The sequence below is a fragment of the Columba livia genome, chromosome 15, assembly GCF_036013475.1.
Source record: "Columba livia isolate bColLiv1 breed racing homer chromosome 15, bColLiv1.pat.W.v2, whole genome shotgun sequence".
Lineage (NCBI taxonomy): Eukaryota > Metazoa > Chordata > Aves > Columbiformes > Columbidae > Columba > Columba livia.
Genome location: NC_088616.1, coordinates 16950838 through 16971134, shown reverse-complemented (window position 1 = coordinate 16971134; position 20297 = coordinate 16950838). Strand labels below are relative to the sequence as shown.

At 45.7% G+C, this 20297-nt stretch overlaps 1 long non-coding RNA gene across 3 annotated transcripts in view; it reads left to right on the top strand.

Moving 5' to 3' along the window:
• Positions 1–378: 378 nt before the first annotated feature.
• Positions 379–20297, top strand: part of LOC110356114 (uncharacterized) — a 157608-nt gene continuing 137689 nt past the window's right edge. For 2 of the 3 annotated variants that reach the window (XR_010466417.1, XR_010466416.1), the window contains exon 1: positions 379–10639. This is a non-coding gene — a long non-coding RNA (uncharacterized LOC110356114). The remainder of the gene's footprint in view (positions 10640–20297) is intronic. The other variant, XR_010466421.1, reaches the window with a different exon arrangement.

The following is a 20297-nucleotide window of genomic DNA, read 5'->3' as shown; positions in this document are numbered from 1 at the left end:
CTCTCATGCCTGACTAAACAAAACAAATGAATGTTTAGTATTTCTTGCTCTGAATACCTCTGGGAGGCATTCGGACAGTTACTCAGAAGTATTCCCAGTTCTACCAACTTCACGGGTGAAAAGAAAGGGAAAGATAAAGAAAGGAAGGAAATGCATCAATTAAAGGAAAACTGTTTTGCCTGGAACGTGTGAGATGAAGGAAGGATTTTTAAAATCTACCTTTACATCAGTTATTTGAGTTTTTCTCTTGGCTTTTAGCTCCCGTGCCAGTTTTGAGTTGCAGGAGATGTGTTCCCTACCCTGCCCTGCTTCTCCCGCAGCACAAAGTTATCAGAGAAATGGAAAATCAGTTCTCAAAATGAGGATACAAATGCCAAAGCTTTCCATTTTGATGTGGTGGTCTGTGGGGCAGGTTCACAAGACAGACATATGGCACTCTACTGCATATGGATGAGCTCTCTGCTCTTCCTTCCCCAGGAGTTTTGGTTTCTTTCTTGTGGAGGACAGACCGTGCAGCAAAAGGAGTGAGCGACACCCATGGAGTGACGAGTCGGTGGGTTATGTGCCCGGCGCACAGTCAGTGACGAGGGGTCCGCTGGGGTTTGTGAGCCTCCGTGGCCTTTTCTGCGCATCTGGCCTTTTTGTTTCCTACTGCCGGTTTCCTTTGGTGGTTTGGAGCGCCCCACGTGCATTCTGATGGACATCCGAGAAATGAATAAAAAAATCAATTAATGCCATGAAACAGCAGTCAACCATTTCAGTGATCATGAGGAAAGGTGTGGGCAGAAAAATAAACCAAAAACACCAACCAAGGAAGAACAACCAAAAAACCCACAACACAAAATCGACCGAAAACCCACACAGAGAACCACGAACACAGAACAAAGTATCTCCTGTAATAAAAACATGGAATTGTTTGGGTTGGAAAAGACCTTTGTGGACATCGCTATTCATGAGCTATTACTGAACTTTTCTTTCTAACACCCGATTTTTGTTTTTTTAATAGCCTCTTTCAGGAAGGAGGAAAATCGGATCAGAGCTGCAGGACAAAATGACAAGTGTTTAGTTTGTTATTCGTTCCAGCTAATAAATGTGAATATTGCTGTGAGCCTCTTTCAGACTGGTGGGCATAACAACTGCAATTCCATTCAAGCTAAATGAGGGAGCAGTTAAAAACGTCTTTATTAGTGAGGGCTGAAACAATAGGGGCTGCTGCCAAAAGCATAAAGTGCCGAAGCACAGCAAAGGTGTTCGTCTGGGGGGTTGAGGCGTTTCCTTGGGTTAACAGAGCAAACAGAGATTGGGAGCTGGAGATGAGAAGTGTATCGTGAGAGAAGGAAGCAGGACCAGAAGAGCTGAGGAGATGGTCAGAACAAGCATTGCCACCATTGGGAACGTGCCTTTCAGAAATGAAACAGGAGACATTCTTCTTGCCCCAAGAAAATGGGGTATTATTCCTTCTGTATTAAAACAAAAAAAAAAGGCAGGATAGCTTGCGAAAAGGGTCTCGTCTCCAGGATGTGGTTCTCTTTCAGATGTGGAAGGCAGCTCGGGTTTGGCTCAGTGCTCCGGTGAAACGGGAGGTGAGGAGGTAAATCTTCTGGGCTGGATTCTCAGCTAATACCAGTGAGCACAGCGCTGTGCTCTCGAGCCTTTGTGAGGACAAGACGTGCAGAAGCAAGCGGGAAAGGTGAACGAGTTCTCCTCTCCTTTGTTTAGGGCAAATTAGATGTCATTGGACACAGGGTGGTTTCCAATTTTGACATATTTTCCTGCCAAAACATGATGCTAGGATGAAAATAGCACTGCTGGAAAGAACTAACATTCCTCCCTCATCTGACCACACTGCAGAAAACAGGATAATTATAGGTGTGTGTGGGATGAGGAACCTTCTGAACTTTGCCGTTTCCCTGTAAACATGGAGCCCACTGAGACTCGTCCGGACTGTGTCTGAAGTGGCGCGGGGCAGTCCGTAGCTGTGGTGAGGTGTGGGGTGGAAAAGGCATTTCTCTGGCTTGGTTTCAGCTTTTAGGTGAGTTGACCGTAACGTTGAACAGGGTGTTCGGTCCTCAGCTCACGTCCACGCACCGTGGGTGTGACGAGGCCCAGAGCCGTGCTTGGGGTATTCAGCTTGGCGGAAGGCAAGTGCCATTAGCAATGAACACCCTGGTGTGTGCTCAGGACCTTCTTTTGTGGCTTCGGGGGTGTGTGTGGGGGAAATATTTCAGCTGAGTGCATTCATAATTGTGTGGGGTTTTGGTTTTGTCTTTAGGCTAAGAGTTTTGTTTGAACTTGAACTCTTTCTCCTCTGGATCCTACATCTCCATGTATTAAAGTAAGCGTATTAAAAAGCCTGCCGTGTATCTGAAATAAGCGTTGTGATGGCAGGCCCACAGCCAACTGCATCTCACACCTGGGAAGAGGTGCATTTTCCTCATAGTTTATTTTTTAGCCTCAAAAGAGCAACTATTCTGCTTTCGCAAGGCAGGATGTTTGGCAAGGCTTTATGTATAATAAGTATGGCATGCTGATTACAAATGAATAGTGCTACCACAGTAAATTGCACCCAGACATGGTAAATAAAACAATAGGAAATTACCTAGTCTGTGATTTGCTGACAGATTTTAGTTAGTCAGTTGCTATTTCACTGTTCCAGTAACTATAAATTCCAGACCCACACAAACTGCTTGCTACTATTATCATCCCACATTCTCTAGTTATTTTGAACTTTTTATGGTGTCAATGTTATTTCCTATTCAACTGCATAACAGCTAATTTAACTTAGATAAATTGGCTGAAATGAAAACATAGTATGACTGCAGCCCTGATTGCTTTTTGTTCAAAAAAGGGGAAAAAAAAAGGTTGTAGAACTCTGCAGCATCCCTTGAGGATGTGCAGTGATCCCCAGACTGCAGAGACAGCCTTGGGGAGGGTGCTGTGCAAGTCACCATTCGCTTTTGTCTTTTCGCACTGGGTATGTACCGTGTGGGCACACTGAGCAGCGGTTCGTGTTGAGGTCAACATCATCCCTTTGCAGCGGCTTCCCCGTGGAACAAGGGCTGGCAGGCCGCGGTGCTCGGATTTGCCTGTAGAGCTGCATTTCAATCTGAAAACCTTCCTACGTATTTTGCCCTCTACCCATCCTCATTTGCTGTGCTGAATGTTTGGGGTTTGTGGAATGGGGAGGTAAAGTTAGCTCCACACTGAGCTGCCTTTACCTGTTGGAATCTCTGGTAATACAGCTACTGTGTCAGAAGACCTACCTGGTTAACTTTTGTTGACTTTCAGTCTGCTTTTGGCCTGGTTTGTGTAACTGAAACGCAGCCACGTTGCCAGTTTTCACAGACATCCTGGATGTCTGGAAAGCTCCAGCACTCCTCAGAGGAATAATAAGTTCTGTACGCTAGGTGTGTTTGGTGAATAGCTGTTCTGTGCGTGGAGGTTTGTCCGTTATGGTAAGATGCACCTTCGGGTGATTGCCTGGCCTCGGCTGACGTGACTCGAGTCTGAACTCGCCGTTGCAGGCGGGAAGTGAGACGTGTCAGCTTGCACCCGCAGGACCACAGTGGGGTGGGGTGCTGGGAATGGCCTCCTGTTCTAGAGTCTCATTTGGTTTACCTAACCCAGAGACTTGGGGATATTCAGTTACTTTTTTAAAGGTAGCGTAGGTATAATAGAGGCATAACTGCAGTTTTACTGGAGAATAAAGGTGTAAGTACCCTTTCACTGAGATGAGAAACATATTCTCCAGAGCCTGAGATATTAACTGCTGATTGCTATTTAGATGTCTGTATGTATTTATCCCTGCTTCTTCCTACTGTGTGTTCAGTTTGAAAGATGCTAATTTACTCTTCAGCTGCAAACTCTGTTGCTGTATTTCCTTAATAATGAACCCGACTGGAGTCAGTATAACCGCAGCGTCACAAGGCGTGGAGGCTGGTGCTCGGGGCTGTAGGGAGACCGTCCTGGTCTTAGTGCCTGTGAAGCTCAGGCAGCAGCTTCCACCCTGCCGAGGAATGGCTGGGGCAAATAAGGTAATAAAAGCTTTTTAAACCAGCATTTCTGCCCAAAATTACATAAATTATTTTACCCTGATTTATGATAAGGTAGCAAACATTCAGGGCTTTCATGAGTTAGAAAAACACCCTGGTTTAGCTTCATCTGCTTTTTGAAATGGTTCTTAGGTAGTCCTGACAAGTCTATGGCCTACAAATTCTTCTAAGAAACGCTCAACTCCTTTTTCATGTGTTATCCACACATTGTGTCTGAAGTGTTCATCTCAAATCCCATTAAATCACCTCCTGTGTGCCGACATTCTTCTCCATCTTCTGACCCTTACAAGCGAATTTAAAAGGCGCTCATGTACATCTCTTTAGCCACGTTTTTCTGTTCCTAAGGATCCTGAGTGCTCATCTAACACTTTTCAACTTCAAAGCTCTTCAGAAGTGAAGGACCCAATCCAAAGTCCACCAAAATAAATGAGTAGTCTTTCTGTGAGCTTCACAGTGCCTTAAACTCTAAATTGTGCTCATATTCTTGTTATTTTCCGCCATCTGTTCTCTGAAGACCTGCCGTCTACTGCACCTACTTGAATTTTAGACTCTGGGTAGTAGCTCTTGTATCATGCTCCTGTTTAGCAGTGGCAGAATGAGACCATTTCTTCCAGTAGCTTTCTGAGAGACGCTAAAAATTGGGGTATAAATATAGTCTTACAGGCCCTTTGTAGCTAACAGTTGTCTTTCTGTGTGAGCCTCTAGCCTGTCGTTCACAGGAATTTCCTCGGGCGAGATGGCCACGAGGTCTGTGGTACGGAACCAAGGCCTGCCGTGAGTTCCGGGTGCTTCCACGATTCTTCCTGAGCCCCTCTCACTGCACAGAGCTCCTCCTGTGCTCCTCCGAGCAGACTGGACGGGTAATTCCGCTTCTTGAACGACTAGAGGAGGCGTTAGCCTTGTAGCGCTCTTTGGGAAGTCTGGAAGGCCTTGCTGCTCAGGGTGTGCTCAGCGGCTGTCTCTGTGCGGGGGTGCGGGTGGGGACTGTGCGCTTAGCAGCTCTGCTTTGGCATCCTTTATATCTCCTGGTTTTCCTGATTTTGCAACCTCACTGCTTTCTTTCCGGCAGATTTTGATTTCTCTGTGCTGGTAAAATGCGCTAGTTCTTCTCCCTCTTTGTGTTTTCTCTTACTTGTCTGTTGCATGCATTTTATTGCTGTGTTTTATCAACTTTCCCACCATTTGTTTGTTTATTCATTCCCAGTATTTGTTTTTCTCGTCTCCTTACAGGATGCTTTGCGTCTGTGGAGGCGACGGAGCATTGTCAGCTGGCAATGTGTGGGCAGGTGGTCTGTAGGGATTACTGGTACCAGAAATAGTCTTCCCTCGGTCTGTTAACAATGTGCTTTTGCTGTTTTCATTGTTGCTCATTTGACGAGTCAGCTGGAGCCATTTCAGATCTCAGTGTGGCAGGCGGTATGTGCGGCTTACAGGCCGAGAGCTGCTTGGCGCTGGGCTTGTGATTTGCCTTGGTGCTGCTGCTGGTTTTGAGCCCTGTGGAACCCACATTCAACAAAGTGTGTAAGCCGTGCTTTTGCATGCCCGTGTAACCTTCTGTTCCTACCACTGGTAGGCTCTTCGTTACCGGTTATCTGTCCTTTCATTAGGTTGGAGCTTGCATTAAATTAGCCCTCAGTTCTACTTAGTCCTGCACTGGACTTCCTGGACCCTGCTCAACTCACATTTTCATTTGTCCTTGAACAGCATGACCACTTAGATCTGGTACAATGGATGTTCATAAACCAGCCTCATCTTGCCATTGCAATTAGATAATGCTGCAGCTGATTTACCTCTAATTCTCTGCTCTTAATATAAGAAAAACGGATTGTGCCAAGGCAGCCAGATTGCCTCGTCTGCTTTCCTCGCAAGTATCTTGGCACCATCTCTCCCTTTCTTTGAATGATGTTAAGTCCAGCTTTATTACAATCAAGATGCAGGTTTTATTGAAGAGCTGAAGTGATTACCCATTAGAGCATGCTGCTGTAGAGGTGGTGGGAATCCTTAGAGAGGAACCCTGAATCAGGGGTTTAACTGTGGCTCGTCTGGGTGAAATCCAGTGTTGTTCTTTAGGAAATGTGGGTGTAGGTGGTGTGATTGTCCCTCCGCATGGCTGTTATGCTGATGAACTGAGACATGCTCTCGTCGTTCAGTGACCTCTGGGATTGCTGGGGTGAGATCTGGGGTTCCTGGCGCTTTCAGAGATGGGGGTCAATGGGCTGTGTGAGCTTCCTTAACTCAGTTTAGTGATCACCATCTTCCACATGGTATGGAAAAAATACTTCAAGGAAATTATAAAACTGTGAAAATCGTGTGTTTGAATGTAGCATTATAGACTTGTGTGCTGTTCTTCAGATGTAAACCCAAGTCCTTCCCCAGCGTTCTAGCACTGGGCTTATCTGTCCGTTGTGTGCACGCTCACCTTCTGTTCAAGCACACAGAGCGCTGCTTCCAGAGCTGCACTTCCTGACTGAACCCGGCATGGCTCCATGAAGACGTGATAACATATCAAAGGAAATCATGAGATAGCGTGGCACGTGCATGTGGTTTTTTAAGGCTGCATTAGATGCTGACTCTAAGGCTAAAAAAGATGAGTATTTCACTTCAAATATTTGTTTGTTTTCAGCAATTCTTACTTATTTGCTAAACAATGAATATTCTATGGATGGCTGAGGTGTTTGGAAATAATTTAATATGGTATTTGGTTTTAATTCTTGTTTCTTGTAGCTGCCAACAGTTTAAGACTTGTGAGCTGAGAGATGAATATTATACATCGGTTCTTTGGGGGCCAGGGTTGGTAGGGAGAAGACTTACATAGCAACAGCGAAGATGGCAGCTATTGGTGTAATTATTGGATACTAATTGGTGATAGACTATGGAGATCGTTTATAGCCTTCAGCTTTTCTCTCATCCGTCATAATGATTAATTTCAAAAGCTGTATGTACCTTTCTTCAGCCGCGTCTCTTCTTCATACTCTAGCAAAGAAATAGGATTTTCCTCGAGGCGATTTCCTTCCAAGAAGCAGCACAGACCATTTCCTTTTGGGCTTCATTGCTGGCAGAAAGTTTTTGCCCTGGTAATCTCTACAGCAAATTGAAGAGTTTATAACAGAAAAGTGAAAGCAATTAGTTTTCTGATTAAATTCACCTTTGAATTGAGGAGTAGGTTTCATGTGCATTCAGATGAAACAGACCTCGTAGAACAATGGAAAAGGCCTTCGTATAGAAAGTAATAAAAAGATAATTGGTTCCTCTGTGTTTTTAATAACAGTCTTCTTTGGGAAAACACACACGTCTGTCCAGTACCTGGGTCATTGTAATCGCAGGGCTGCGTGTGCCCGCATGTGTGTATTATATATGATTAGTTTGATTTGGCTTGCTCTGTGCTGATAACCAGCATTGCTTTTACAAGCATCTCACAACCGATACTGTTGCCAGCATTAGTGTTGTGAGGCATTGGCGGTATGGCCTATCGTTTTCTGCAGACTTGAGCAAGAATCATTCTGGGGGGTAAATAGGACTAGAGCGAATACTGAGGGTTGGGTCACACCTGGAAAAGACGACACGTGTCACCCGCGCGTGGAGCGGCAGCTTCTTGTGCTCTGAGACAGCCCTCTTAGCAGCGCTTACTGGCTCTCGTTCTCTCCAGGAGAAGGGGGAGGATGATAAATGTCCTGTCACAGCCCCAAATGTGCTCGTGCCCCTCCATGTCTAGTGAAAGGATATATATATTAATGTAATGCAGGGTCTGCCTTTCCCCTTCCCCTGGTGACAGCTCCTCCTTGGCTGCTGACCCGTGGAGAGCATGTGAAGGTGGAATTTCAGGCTCTTGGCTCCCGTGCGGGTCTGTTATCTGTGTTAAAAATTGAGTCTTAAAATGTGGTACCTTAAAGATGGGGAACTGTGAGTAGCTCTAGATGGTTTGACCCTATACAGAGGTAATTGCTGGTAAGGTGGTGCTTCATGTAGGCAGCGTCATCATGTGAGAGTGAATGATGGCTGTGTGAGAGCATTTATTTAAACTGCAGCCCTTGTTCCTCCGGTGTTTTATCAGGTTGAATTTGCTTTTCTCAGACGTGAGATTTATGCTTGCATTCTCTTGTTTGAAAGTAAAGTTTTGTCCAATGAAGAGTCTGTTTCCACTTGCAGGGAGGTAATTAGCTGTTGGCTCCCAGAACCACAAGAGAATATTGCCCTTGTGTACTGAAATGGAGATGCTAATTTTTAGATCAATAATTAATTTAATTTGCATGGCTTCAGTACTTAAAACAGCCAGGTATGTGTTGTTAGGTCACAGCCTGAAGACAAGACCACCACTTCTAGTTCAAGGGTGGAAATGTAAGGATTTTGTGTGCATCTGAGCTTTACTGACCCAGGCGCAAGTTTGCTTTTGGAGGGCATGATGCTCTGGGGCCTGAAAAGGAGGGCAGGCTGGATGGAGGTCTGAATCACCGCGGAGGCTTGTCTGCTGAAAGCCCTGTGTTCTTTACAAACTGCCTTTGTCCAGCGAAGATGGACCAGCTTCCCGTCAGCTTTGCGATACTCCTGTCCCAGAGGTTGTCCTTGGTGTAAGGGTGTAACCTCAGGCGGTTCTAGAGCCGCAGCCACCATCTGCAGTGGGTTAGTAATGCCCAGGCAAAACTGTCTCTGGTTTGAAGTTGTTTCCACTCCCAGGAGTTTCCAGACCGGGGAAAAAGGACAGGTGTTTTCTCTCTGATGACTCTTCTGATTACTCCTATTATTTTGTATCATTTTTTACCATTTATCAACAGTGGCATGCTTGACTGAGAAATGACAAAGGTATCTCAGCCTGTCACATATTTCTTACTTTGCTGAAGATGGCCCTTCAATTTAGTCCTGGCTTTACCTGGAGCATGCTGCTTCCTGAGAAATCGTCTCATCCATCACTTGACTTGTGATTTTTGTAGGGTCAGATGTGAAACGGCCCCACAGAATGCATCGTCTGACCTGTTTTGATGTGATGTGACAGAAGTCGTAAGAATTGCTACTTTTTTGCTGCCGGTGCAGTCATTTTAAGGGCACTTTACCCGCGTTGCCCATGGAGCAGCAGTTCAGCCTGTTTGCTGACAATACACGTCGCTTTGGGGATTCAAGCATATCTCTGGTTTCCACTCTGCTTTAGGAAATCCAAAGGATTCTTAGGAATATATTTGCAGTATGATTTCCAGGGATTTGCTGCACACCTATTTCTGTCAAGGGAAGTTATGTTGTTGTCAGCACATTAATCTCAAGAAAGATGAGCGAGTATTCACCAGGCAGTGTTATATGTTGAAGTTTCATTTCAAACCCCTTAAAAATCATAAGGCAAATAAGCAAAAGGGGGGAAAAAACCCCCGAACCTTCACCACTTCTTTTCAAAATGAATTCTACTGTATGCATTTTTAAAAACTCTTTTTGCATTGGGCAGTCAACAATATTTAACAAAGTTTTGTAAGGATAAAAGAACAAATCACACTAATATATCTGTTTATGCTGGAAGCTTTCCAATGCACATTAAAACCCCCAAACACTCATTTACAAGGCACTGACCTACGTTGAACAGGTTTGCAATAGCAGCTTCTGACCTAATGGAGAATGCTGGAAATGCCCACTTATTCAGCATCACTTTTTCTAAAAGACACCCTGTTCTTCCCCAGCTTCCATTACAGATCACGCGAGGCAGGAATCACGTTGGTGCTTTTGCAGTGCCTGAAATAACAGAATCCCGACCCGCGACCTCTTTTGTGGCACTGCAGTAAAGATAATTACTAATATACTTAAGAGGAAAATAGGAAGAAATACTCACTGTAAGAAATTCACCCTCTCGTTACCAGCAACATCCACCTTTAAAGCCTTAGAGCTATATAAATATATTTGGTACAATGATGTGCAAGTGTATATCAAGTCATTTCACTGCCATCTTGGAGCAGTTCAAAGCACACATAGCTGAGTTTCACCAAGACAGGCACAAACTCATCGCTCAGCTTGGGGTCCTCCGGAGGTGGGTCCAGGTGCTCTCAAACACGTTTGGCCTTTCAGCCCGTCTCACCGGAGTGATGACTGTAGCAAAACTGCAATCCCTCCTGAGCTTTGAGGAGCTTTTGGTTTCACTGTCAACATTTAATTCAAACCTGAAGTCTGATGAGATGAAGCTTAGTAGGGAGGGTTATTTACTCGGTCGCTTCACTGTAAAGTCCCTTTGTTATTGCTGGTGTCTCAGCTGGAACTCCAGCGGGAGGCTCCTGCGGTCAGGGGTGATACCCGGGCGCCGTTACGTGTCTGTGTGTTGCAGTCCGGTGGTGGAGGGGAAGAACAAGGAGGAAAAGCAAGCACAGTGTTCTCTGTGGGCAGCGATTTTTGCAAGATACTTCAGGGGAATTTTCAAGTGAGAAAGAAACCTGTGGATGTTTTAGCAGTTTAATTATGTCTGTGTTAATAAAGAATTGGAAGGGGGCTGGGAATGATTGTTAGGGTGTAGGGATCTGCTCAGGGACGGTAGTGCAGTGCCATGGGGCTGCAGAACCTGGCCAGAGAATCCCGGGTGCGGAGCGGGAGCGGCTCACCGGAGCGGGGGCAGTTTGTCTGCTCGGGTAAGTTCCGCGAGCGTGTGCGGGGAGGATGTCTCTGCTTCAACAGCACTATTTTAGTCGATGCTGCACCGTGTAGGTTCAGAAAGGTGCTTTTCACAGATATCTTACTTCTAAGCAGCGAACTCTGTGCAGCCAGGCTGTATTCAGGTTTCACCTCCGTTTCTGCAGCCAGTCAGGTGCTGCGTACTCAGATCCCAGAACTCAGGTACCTTTTCCCTTGATCTGTGCAGGCGACTGCTGGGAAAGATGAAACTCCTTTTCCGTTTAATTGCAAACCCGTACAATGCTGGTTCTTGTTCTGCAGTGCATTGCTGGGTACGTTCCTTTTAATAATGACTTCTGTATCAGAAATAGCATCCGTATCACATAACAGAATGCTGCTTTTGAACTTGGCTTTGACCGAATAGCAGTGTCTTTCAAAATTCAACGCGAACGTCTGGAATTTCTATCAGAAGTGACCCTAGGCAATAGTCTTTGAAATAACCCTGCTTTGAAATTTCTAATAACATAGCCTCCTTTTGAGGTCGGTCCAGCCCTCTTTAGCTTTGTTGGTATCGGGAAGGTGAAGGGAGGTGCTGTGTGCAGGGAATGAATGCAGATTTAATGAACAGGGGAAAAGCAGATGACATTTCACTGTGAGCTGGTTTTGAGCAAAGTCCTTGGAAACCATACGCACATAGAGGAACTGTTTATTAAATGGGCTTCTTCATGTCAGCTGCAAAGGGGACAGAGCTGATGTTCGTGTCTTCAAGAGGAAACTCTTAGGCACAGTGACGGTGTTGTAGGGGAAGGTGCAGTACCCCGGGTGGGAGCCTGCAGTAGGAAAGTCAGCAGGGCTTTAGCGCTGTGAACGCTGTTTCACAATAAACTTTCCAGCCTGAACAACAGATTGCTGTGGTGCTCTCAAGTTGTACTGCGTAATTGGCTCCATTAATACTTTGATCTTAGGCTGTGTGCATGAAAAGCATTTTAAATGACCACCAACCCAAAGTGTTATCGAACAAAGCAACCTTTTGTATTTTTCATCCTTGCCCATGCAGTAGCATTTGGTTTCATATTAAGTTTCTTTTTATATAAATTTCCCGGCAGATTTTTTTACTAGAGAAACCATATGAAAATACCCACAGTTTGTACCTGATAAATTATTAATCCAGCAGCAGTTGCTTGCTAAACAATTCTCTCTCATACTCAAAGTGCTGTTCTGCAGTGTAGCGCAGACTTGTTTTGAGCTTTTGTTTAGAGATGAAGTTCACACCAGATTCAGAGTTAGTGCGTACGGCAGTACCTGTCTGAGCAACTGAAGTGCCACGTCCACCTCCTGACCCATTTCTGTTTGCCTTTTTGGTGACTGTTGAAACCAGATGGCAAAATACCACAACTTCTGCATCTTTGGCTTGTGTCTGCGACCTTTGATTCTTCAGCCCTAGGGAAGAGTTTGTACTTGTCACAGTCAGCTCTGAACAGCCAACTGACATTCATTTGTCTTTGGGAGATTTAATGGAAGACCTTTGTTTTAAAGTGGGTTTTGGAGACCTCTGGAGCTGTAAGGCTAAAGCCAACCACACTGTTGATAGGGCTGGACTGACTGGCCCTGCAGATCACCAGCAGGACTTCAGTACGGAGCTGTAGTCATGTGTTGCGCATAAGGTCACTTTAATTACTTCAGCAACATTAATCCTAAATTAACAGGGCTTATGTATGGCAAACGACTTATCAGTATTAAAGAGGGCATACTTTTTCACCCAGCAAAATTAGGATGTTTGAAAGTGATATGCTGTCAATAGAAAGAACAGAGAAAGAAAAGGTCTTCTCATACATTTCCTTCCACGGGGCATTTGAAAGTCATCCTTCCTACGACAAATATTTAACATGTTACAGCATTTTCTTCTAAGCTGAAGTTTCTTTCTTGGCTCTTCATGCTTTTCTTTTTAGATTCCATTAGTTCCAACAACGTCTGTACCCTGGCCCCAGTCACACATAGCTATGCAGATACATGGAGGGGATCCCAAGCTGGAAGGAAGGAGCTTGTTCAGTCCACTTCCTTCCTGGGCTGGGCGCTGGGTGCTGGCAGGTGAGGACGGCACCCAGCAATGCGTTTCAGGAGCAAGGACAAAGCTCTCTTCTAATTTGGGGGAAAAACGTATGGAGACCCAGGGCTGGTCACCCTGCCTGTCTGGCCTTAGACAGCTGAAAGGTTTTGACCTAGTTTAATAGGAGCTGAAGTCCATAATTAGGTTATAATGATTGCATGGGTGATGGATTAGAGCTCAAAGCAGGGATTCTAAAGGAGGCTTAACATGTAACTCAGAGGAAAGCTTAACTTCTTTCACCCAGCAGAACACAGGCCCGGAGGAGTTGTGAGTTGTGTCTAAACGCTGGCGTGAGAGCCAAGGGGGAGAGCTGCCCAGGAGCGCGTTGGGGTTTGTCATTAGAAGGCTTTTCTCGGACCAGTGGAGCGGTGGACTTCTGCAACAGCCTTTCACGAGAAACCGTCAGCCTGAAAATCTAAGCTTTTACGTTTATTAAAGCTGACAAGAGCAGCTTCCTATTGTAAAGGAGGCCCTACACGTGTGCTTTAGTAAGTTATTGAAACACTCCTTAGCCAGAGTATTACAAATGCAGGGCATCACCTGTAGATTGTTGTCATGGTTATTAGTTATTACTGTTGTGTCCGAGGGGGGTCGGCACCTTGTTGGCTAGATATGCTGACAATGCAAAGAGCACTCCTGCTTCAGATCGCTTTAACTGGACAAGACAGACCAAAGGTAGCAAGGAAAACAGCAGCAAAGAGAATCAAAGCAGTGAAGTGACTTGTCCAAGGTCACCCGGCCGTTCTCATTTCTGTTTCTGTCTCCCCGTGCACACATTTTCTCCTCCTGGAATGAAACAGGTGAGTTGTGTCTCGTTTGGTAGGAGGAGTCGGGTGCGAATCTTATCTTGCAGTTTCAGGAGCCGCGGGTGCCTCAGAGACAGCGCTTTCCTTGAGACATACCACAAGCGGTAAAATGAAAGGTGAAGTGAAAAATGCTTAAGGTACTGCAGCTTTCGCAATTAAAATCCAGCACTGAACATCAATAGAACAGAGAACTTGCTGAACAACGGGGAGCTTCCCCTTCTTCTTGTTGTGCGTTTGAACTTGCATGCAAAAATCCAGTTTGTCCCATATGCCTAACACAGACCATAAAAGTAAAGAATAGAGTAGTTAAGGTGATGTCTCTAATTTTAGCTGAGAAAAAACGCAGTATAATTGTCCATGCTCCACCATAAAGAAATGGGCTCCTCTTCTCTTCGTTGTTAACATCCTAAGTGACCAGCCATCCTCTTTCTCCTCAGCTCTGGACCCTCCCACACACGAAGAGAACCTTACAGTCTCTCCAGATCTTATTTTTAATGAGCTGTACTGATATAAAGCCTCACTAAATTAAAAAAGATACTGTTCTTTTATGAATAAGGCACTGTGTGCTAAAGGTAACTCATCTCTGCGGAAGGGATTGCCTCTCAGCAACCTGCTTATTGTGCACAAGTTCCTCTTGATTTCACAAGAAGAATCAATTAGAAAGGCAGCCAGAAGTACCACTGTGTGTCATATTAATTTGAACATTGTTTTCTACAGTTGAAAACTTTATATTCATCAGTAACTTGTTAGATTTATCCCCCTCTCCCCATCCTCTCAGTCTCTGATGCACAAAATTATTAAACTTAATTGGGTTTCTCTGGACACTACTCATTTCTCAACATTTATTGCAATTATACAATACCCATAGCTCATTTATTTTTTGTTTCCTGGTGATTAAAACTTGAGACACTGAAAAATGTTATGTGTGTTTCCCTTTTCATCACTAATCATTTGCTCTTCCCTACGTTCAAGATGCATTTTGTAGTTATGAATCATTAAAGTAGCAGAATTCATAGGCAGACTTAGTTGATTGCTAAGTATAGGAAAACCAGAACCCAGGTCAGAAATCATGACAATTTTGAGGAAGATATTTTGGGTTTGTTTCAGAGTATGTTCTCTTCACAGAGAAAGCATTTGTTTATGTCTTATCTCAAACTGAAGTACAAATGAGTTACTACAGAGAACCATAGAGGCTGGAGGAGGGAGCCGCGCGGTGTGTGCATCCACACTGCCTTTTGTCGCCATGCCCCGTCTCTGCCTGCTCGGACATGGGGGTGTCCAGGGGGGTGACCCCGCCGGGGGGTGACCCTGCCAAGGGCTGACCCCACTGGGGCAGTTTGGCTGGTTCAGGGTGCAGAGGAGCATTGGGTTTTTTAGTGTCACTTAGCTTCCATGATCACGACTAGTCATACAGACTCTGGAATGTATTCAGGTACCTACGTGGCACTGAGAACCAGGTAAATTCCTGAAAGAGACCATATCCATTGAGGGCTCCAAGCCCAGAGATTCTGCTGCGGAGCTGCTGCTTTTCCAAGGCTGGGCAGTATTCCATGCAAACACCATCACATGCTTTTCCTGTTTTGATCCTCTTTCGAAGCTGCAGGCTATTAGTCACTTCTGAAAACCTGTAGTTATTGAACAAAAATACTGTGTGAGCAACACTGAGTGCTGTGGTTCCAGGCAGCCAAGGCAAAGGGGGAGGGAAGGAGGGGAGTGCCGTCCCTCGCCTTTCCCCAGCGCTGGCTCGGGAACTGAGCTTTTGGTGGGACCAGGGGAGCTGTTCTGACATTCTGATGTCAGGAGGTGTTTGGAGAACCCTTGGGGATCCCATTCTGCACAGGCAATGTGTTCCATGCTGAGATGCTGCTTTGTCATGTTGGTAGGTGAGTGGTGGAGTGAAGAGGGAATAATTAATACCGTTATAACAACTAGTGCTGTTTTTAGCATGGGCTAAGTAGGAGGCACAAATATTTCTTCAGGCAGAAAAACTCTCGATGATACAGCAGAAGGTATGTGACAGGGCAGTGGTATCTTCTCAGGACAGCGCAGAGCATGGTGATTTGATAAATACTCCAATCATGTAGAGTCTTTCCCAGCTGAAGCAGCAGCAAAGTTATTCAAAGCAAATATATGCAGCAGCTGAACTTCCTTTAGCACTCTGTGAGCCGAGTTCAAGAACCGAGGGGCTGGCCACGTCCAGAATAAGGGCTCCTGGTTCCAGTGCTGGCGGAACAGCGGTTGGGAAGTGAAGCTGGCCTCTAGTTGACCAGGCTGCTGAAATCAGCTCAAGTGGATTGGAACAAGGACGGACGGTGAGGTGGTGGTATGGGACCTGAACATACCGTAGAGAGATGATTTGCCATGGTCACCTCTTGGAGCCGAGGAGCTGCTTTGCAGACGCACACGGGCCTGTGCTGGCGTGTCTTTCTGATTCTGCTTGAGGAGCCCAGAAATTCAGTCTGCAAAATGAGCAATCCTTCTTGCTCTCAGAGTCAATAGAGGAAAAGAAGTTAGTATGCAAGACATTCCTCTCTGGACAGATTCATTATCTTCTTCCTCCACTTGTTTCGCTGGTGAAAGACGGATGAAAGCCAAAGCAAATAGCAGCCATCTATTTATAAGTTGTTTTAGGAACCATGTTTATAAGGAACTGTTACAGGCCTTTCAGTCCAAATCTTGCTCACATGGCAGCCAGTGGAAAACACTCTTTTTGGCCTGAATTGGAAATGGCTCAGGTTGCTCGTATTTTTATAAGTTCCATAAAAGATTTGCTTTCATCTCACATATTTCTTTGAGTGAGAAAAATAATAAAGAAGTGTTTCATTTCTGTCATGCCTTCCAGCTGAAGTCCTCTAAGTGCTTTAGAACCTGTGCGGATTTAGCTTCACAGCATCCCTTTAATTCTGGTGACACTCATTTCAGCGTTAGAGATGGGAAGGTAAGAGAAGCCACTTGACATTCTCAGGCCAAATGTGTATGAGCACCAATCTCCTCTCCAGCACTGTTCCCACGATGCTATTTTTCTGCTTAGCTGTAATGGGCCTCTACGCTGCATTTCTTTCCTCTAGTGTGAGCACTTGAAACCGCTGAATGAGGTGTCTCAGTCGTGACCAGGCCCCGGCTGCACAGACCTCAGCAAAACGTGGCTGGTAGGTACTGTCAGGGCGTCTCGCAAAGAAAGATCGTCTGCTTACCTGTGAGGCCAGTTTGCAGGAAATCAAACAGGGGGGTTTGGTGGTCGAAATCAATGAGCTTTATGCACCTGCCGAACTCTGAACGTCCAGAGGCGGTGCCGCTTTGGAGGGGATGGGAGAACATTTTCATGTCCTGGGAAAAAAAGTGTTGTTTGTACACAAGGCAAAAACCCAACCAAGCAAAACCACCACCAGAGAAAACACAAACACCACCAGCAACACGAAAACCAAAACACCCCCCAAAACAACCAAACAAACCCCTCAAGGTTGTGGTGTTGTTGTTCTTAAGCTGAAAATAGTAATGAAGCAGTTGGTTCTAGTCAACTGAATGGTTTTTTTCCATTCAAGATTTTATTGTTCATTCTGAAGTTGTTCTTTTTTTTGCTATAAGTAACAGTTTTCTAAATAGAAATTCTTACTGGAAAAAATATGTCAGAATAACCCCGTCACGTACTGGGCCTTTGGCAGCAGGATCGGTCTCGAGCTGCAGTTTCTTCAGCCGGAAATGGACACATCTGTCTGCAGGCGACACTAAAGCCGCGTGGAAGGGTTGAGTAGAAGGGAAACAGGAGTTTTGTCTTGGCTCATGCTTCTGGGTTCAGACACTGTGAGAAGTGAAAGTCCTGCAGCACCAGGTCTGCGCAGTCCTACAGTGACACTGATTTCCACACCGGGAGAGCTGCCTCTTGCAGTGGGGCAAAGAGCCCGCGTGCCACAGCCGGGAGGGAGCGGGAGGAGACGGGCAAGCTGAGTGTCCCTCTGAACGCCGTCCCGCTGGGCACCGTGCGGGGGCTCGGTCCCTGCGCCTGCCGAACAGCGAGAACTCCCGTTACAGGAGCAAAGCATCTGGGAGAGCGGGTGGTGTAATGATGCATGCAGATGTGAGACAACGCTTTAGAACGGAGAAGGAGGACATACTGATGGATTGCTGTGTATCTGCAGCGTGCACTGGTGTGCTGTGTAAGAGTGGCACAACACAGCGTAGCCCGGGCTGCTCTGCTGGCTTCTCGCTGGTGAGGCAGAGCGGGAGGCAGAGCTGTGGTTGTGCTTATTTTCCTTCTCTTGAAATGAGGTTTCTCCTGCAGAAAAAAATAATTAAAAAATCCCAAACTAGATTAAAAGAACATCCTAGAACTGATTCAGTAAAGCAACTTGTGAGGTAGTCTGCAGTGTGGCTATTACAGTTCAATCCAGTCCCCATGGAAGTTGTCTCCGTGCAGCAGTGTGTGTGAACAGCACATTGCTCTGGGTCAGCAATGCAGGTGCTTTCAGTACAACGGTGTTTGGGAAAAGGCTGCTTCAGCGGTGCTGCAGAGAACTCCCAGCGAGTCTGGGGTCTCCCGTGGCTGGTGTTCACCGGCGTTACACCCGCAGTGTCACTGTGAGTTCTGTCTTCGGGGTATCCTTAAGGAAATGAGATTACAGGCACGTTCTGCGTGTGTATGTGAGAAACTAACACCTCACCTCATGATTTTTGAACCTAGGGATTGATTTTAGCCATGTCTTGTGGAGAGGTGAACATGGCCAAGGCATTTAAATACACTCTTCATGAAAACAGATGCTGATGGAAAACGAAACCTTACAAGTATCCTTTGCATGCTCCCCAGTTACGGGAAATGGGTTACTTACAGGTTATTAAACACGCATAAAGATCCCCAGAGGAGAGCGTGACCTGTGCAGACTGCAGCCATGTGTATTTGTGCACTTGATTTGTTAGAAGAATGGAAATAGAGCAGCTGTCATTTCAATATCTTACTCTGTAGAGCTGGATGCAAAACAGAGAGAATGTTATCAAAAAATGTCAAAACAATTTATTTGGCCTTTTTTCTGTGAAATTCAAAATCGCAATGGGAAATGGCAAACTTCAGCCCGTTGTAGTTGTTTAAGCAATTACTGCATCTTGCTCGACTGAGTTAAATCAAACTCTTCTTCCCCATGAGTCCATTTTTTTGACTTCTCAGGTTTGTTGCTTGAGGATGATGCTGTGCCGTGAAACGGGTCAGACAGACGTCGCGGTTACCCAGGGCTGGTCCCTGCTGCCTCTTGCTCTGACTTGGCTTCTCCTGGTGTTTGATTTCTGTAGCAGGGGATAAGCGAGCAATCTGGTTAGAAGGTGATGAGAAACTGAAATACGTTGATATACAAAACGTTCAAAAAAAGCTAATTGAGAAACAAAAGCGAAACACAGAAGCCAGCTCTTCTCAACGTTGACATATATCTTCTAAAATACAGAAAATCTTTGAAGTTCCTCCAGATCTCGTTAGCTAACAGAGGTCGGATTGGTCACTTCAGGGAGGTTGTATCCACGTGTCTTGGTTCAACCCCAGCTGGTAACCGAGGCTCACGCAGCTGCTCACCCGTTCCTGGTGGGACAGGGGGAGAATCGAAAGGGTAAGAGTGAGAAGACTTGTGGATTGACATAAAGGCAGTTTAACAGGTGAAGTGAAAGCCGTGCACACAAGCAAAGCGCAACAAGGAATTCATTCGTTACTTCGCACCGGGAGGCAGGTGTTGAGCCACCTCCGGGAGAGCCGCGCTCCATCACGTCTAACGGCCGCTTGGGAAGACAAACGCCGTCACTCCCAACGCTCCTTTCTCTTGCCCAGCTTTATGTGCTGAACGTGGCACCACATGGTCTGGGATATCCCTCTGCTCAGCTGTCCCAGCCCTGTCCCCCCCAGCTCCTTGTCCCCCCCAGTGTCGCTGGTGGCTGCTGTGGGGACTGGAACATCTCTGTTACCAGCACTGTCCAGCACTAATCCAAAGCGCAGCCCCATGCAGCCACTAGGGGGAAAATGAACCCTTCCCCAGCTAAAACCAGCATACCATGTAGTTCTTTTCCTGCTGTGCTTTGAGTTCAGTAAAGGACCTGTTAGTTAGTGAAAAGCAGTTGATATGTTGTGCTTGTACTTTTATAACTGGATGAATTCTTTTTAAATACAGTGTGTGTTTCTGAAGGAATTATCTTTAAAATGGCGATACTTATTTAGTCAACCTCTAAATAGCTTTTAGGAAGACACAGGACATGCCATTCATTTTTGTGCCTTTGTAAAGACGTTGCTGAAGCGACAGCCAGGGTCACTCTTTCATGTACACTGGCTTCCCTGAGCCTGCTGGCATCAAAAAGGCGCTGGTTAATAGCTCTGTCTTTTAAGCTTTAAATAATTCAGTTTCTTGGGCTACTGCATATGCTTCTTAAAACCTGGCAACGCTTGAACCTTGTAGCAAACCTGAATGAAAAGGACACTAAAAAGCTGAATTTGAACAGGACTCCTAATGGCTCGATGGTCAGTTCTGGTTAAAAATATGTATCAAACTGAAATATTTTCTCTGTTGTCGACTGTTTGGGGTTTTTTTTGGATGTGCAATGCTGTTGCCAAGAAATAAAGCACAAAAGCTAGCCCTGAATCTTTGAGAAATGCTTAGAAAAACAAATGAGTTGCACTCCCTGCTCACAGTGGCGGATGAATTGCTGCCAAGTCCTTGAGAAGGCAAAGAGGCCCCACTGAACGAGGTCACGGCCGTGCTGGGGGGGTGTGCTTGAGGGAACACGGCAGCGCCGCGAAGC